Source organism: Thalia democratica, chromosome 9 (assembly GCF_965202585.1).
Source record: "Thalia democratica chromosome 9, ktThaDemo2.hap1.1, whole genome shotgun sequence".
Classification (NCBI taxonomy): domain Eukaryota; kingdom Metazoa; phylum Chordata; class Thaliacea; order Salpida; family Salpidae; genus Thalia; species Thalia democratica.
This window is the reverse complement of record NC_139173.1, coordinates 8,879,670-8,882,981: the sequence shown is the minus strand read 5'-3', so window position 1 is coordinate 8,882,981 and position 3,312 is coordinate 8,879,670. Positions and strand designations below refer to the sequence as shown.

At 38.4% G+C, this 3,312-nt stretch overlaps 1 pseudogene; it reads left to right on the top strand.

Annotated features, from left to right (window-relative positions):
- Positions 1-537: 537 nt before the first annotated feature.
- On the top strand, positions 538-2,292 carry LOC145844748 (glutamate--cysteine ligase catalytic subunit pseudogene; annotated as a pseudogene).
- Positions 2,293-3,312: the final 1,020 nt, after the last annotated feature.

The following is a 3,312-nucleotide window of genomic DNA, read 5'->3' as shown; positions in this document are numbered from 1 at the left end:
AATAGTTATTGTAGCTAAAATGTTAACTTAAAATTTAAAAAAAAACGTACAAAGTTATGCGTTAGTTTTTTATTAATAAGTCAATAAGTATGATACTACAAATAATTTAAAAGTTATAGTTATTAAATTTAACCATTATTACACCCAAACCCCTATTTATTATGAAAAGGGCTATTTTATTTATTTAGAAACTTTATTTAAGAAATTATTATTATCTTTTAAAGTGTTTAGAAAAACTGAGATTGTTTCTTATCAGTGTTCTTAGAATACTTTCGTTCTATCATTAGAAAAAAAAAGTATACTTAATTCTGTTTGAAAACACTTGAATAACTTTAAAATATATCTTTCGAACAAAGCATTTTATTATTTAACAAAAGATCGAAAAAAACATACATTATGCCTTTTATAAAAACTTAAACCAAATTATTATTTTTTGCTTTTATTAATAGATTATGAAGAAGAACATAAATGCATTGTGAAAGGTTTAAAAACCACAACAAGTTTACTTAGATATTCCAGTTTAATATTTTAAAACAAATGGAAGTTTTCGAACGCGCCCCGAACTTTCACAACTGGGAAGAAATGAAGCAGCTCATCCCAAAGTTGAAACGGCAAGGATTGGAGCAGTTCGTCCACAATTACACGAGAACGCGGGGTCGAGGGGATTACCCGTTTAAATGGGGCGACGAGGTCGAACAATTGATCGTCAGAGTGGACGACGAAGCCGAGACGGTCAAGTTGGTGCTGAAGGCGACTGGAGTGCTCGAAAAACTGAAAAAGTTCAACGAGACACTGGATGAGGGGGACCGGATCTGCTGGCAGACGGAATCGAGCGAGTTCATGGCGGAGAGCACGCCGGGTCGGCCTTTCGGAAGCTCGGTGGACGATCTGGTGAAAGTGGAGGCTGACATGAAGGCCAGAAGGGACCAGATAAACAGTTTTCTGGGTGAAAACGAAAAAGTGGTGACCATGACTACATACCCGCTGATAGGCTGCAAAGACTTCACCGTGCCCGCCTTGCAAGTTGGGCCAGAAGACAAAAACCCAATCTCGAGATCGATATTTTTCCACGACGACGCCTGCAGCACTTCGCCGGCTTACAGAGCATGGGGTTTAAACATGCTGGCAAGAAAAGGATCCAAGTTTGTCGGCAACGTTCCGGTTTACAAGGACAACAACACTCGGCTTCCGTTCAGAGAAAACTTTGCGCGGAAAGAAGACCGGGATGCGAGCAAGGAAGGCCACATCTACCTGGACAGCGTTTGGATCGCCTACAGCAGCTGCTGCCTTCAAACCACCGTTCAACTAGCCGACTTGGACCAGTGCAAAAAAGTGTACGACCAGCTCGTGGCAATCTCGCCAGTTTTGATGGCCATGAGCGCCTCCAGCCCCTTTTATCGCGGCTTCGTCTCAGACGTGGACACCAGATGGACGATGATGGTGCAGTGCAACGACGATCGGACGCGAGAAGAAACGAAATCGGTGAAGAGCTCGCGTTGGGACTCGGCGGAGATGTTCCTGTGCGAAGACCACCTCAAGCTCAACGACGTTCCCGCTTCGTACGACCGACAAGCGTTCGATATTCTCATTTCGCGAGGCGTCGACGAGGCCGTGTCGAGGCACGTCGCCCACGTTTGGGTGCGAGATCCGTACCTCGTGTCCAATGAAAACGCGGACATCGAAGAGAGCTACTACAGCTTCGAGACCATGAACAGTTCCGTTTATCAGCCGGTGAGGTTCAAACCGCCACCCGGATCGAAGTCGCCGGTCGGCTGGAGGTGCGAGTTCCGCGTCATGGAAATTCAACCGAGCGATTTTGAAAACGCCGCTTTTGCCACGTTCGTGGTGCTGCTGGTCAGGGCTTTTGCGAAATTCGACGTGGACTTGACCACTCCCCTGTCCAGACATCACTCGAACATGGACAAGGCGCAGAAGAGGGACGCCGTCAGGACGCAAAAGTTCAGTTTTCCCGGCAAACTGCGGGTTGGTGGCGGTGAAAAGGGCGAAGTGGTGCTGATGCCCGCAGACAAAATTATCAACGGAGATGGGGAAGACTTCATCGGGCTGATCGGGCTCGTCAAAGAGTATTTGAAGAGTGAAGCTCACAACGTTGAAACTTCAGAGAAGCTCGACGCTTACATGAGCCACTTGAGCGGCATAGCTTCGGGAGAGACGCTCACTATGGCGCAGAAGATGAGGCGGTTTGTTGAAGATCACGAAGATTACAAAGGAGACAGCGTGTTGAATCACAAGATCAACTACGACATGATGAAGGCTTTGTGGGACGTTTGATGTTATTGATTTATAATTGATGATGTTTTTGTTAGTAGACTACTTTATGTACATAATAACTTTTTTTAAATAAACAAAAATAAATGCATTCAGAGACATTTATTATCTAGATAGGTGTTATAAAGAACGCATAACAGTTTTTAAACTTTGTAAAAATGATTAAAACTTACGTTTTAACTTACATATTTTAATTATCAAGTCATTCATGTAGGTATCTGCATAAAAATACTGTATTAGTGTTTAGATTGATTTTATACTTCAAAATATAGTTGCATATTATATTTAACAGTAATTAAACGTGAACTATTTACTTTTTATATTTCTGTATCTTATATTAAAGTATATAGTAACAGACCAATTGAAGGCTAAAAGGTTCATGTAAAATAATTAAAACGAGTTACAACCACATTAGAGTATATTTATTTTCATTTACAAAATCGAAATATTACAAGTTCTAAAATTTATAAATTCTAAATTAAATTTTATGTAGCTTTAAAGACTTTTTACAAACCTTTTATGTTTATTAGTATGAAAATAAAAATATAAAATTGTGTTTAGTTTATAGAGAAAATGTTTGTAATTAGTTAAAGCTGTCACTTCATACATTTTAAGTGCTTTGAATTTAATATATGTTAAACTGAAATCGAAATGGTTTTTAGTCTTTTAAACTGATAATTTATATCATTTTTTTCAAATCTTTGTTCATACGTTGTGTTTCGTTCTGTTTAGAAACTTAAAAAAACTATTAGAACCATGTAAATAAATTTCTTATTTTCAAACAATTAAAACAGTATAAAAATTAGGGTTCAAATTAGCACTCTAATTCTGTATATTACCGTATTTGTGGAGAAAATTGTTTTTAATATTTTTAACATCGTTTTTAGAAACTATTTCTACATTGTCTACTTTCTTTTAAGTGATCAAAGTCGTTACAAGTCAAAAATATTTACACTTTAAGAAATTATTAAAAACCATTCTATTTATCGTTGACCGTTTTATAATGAAATATTGAAAAAAATT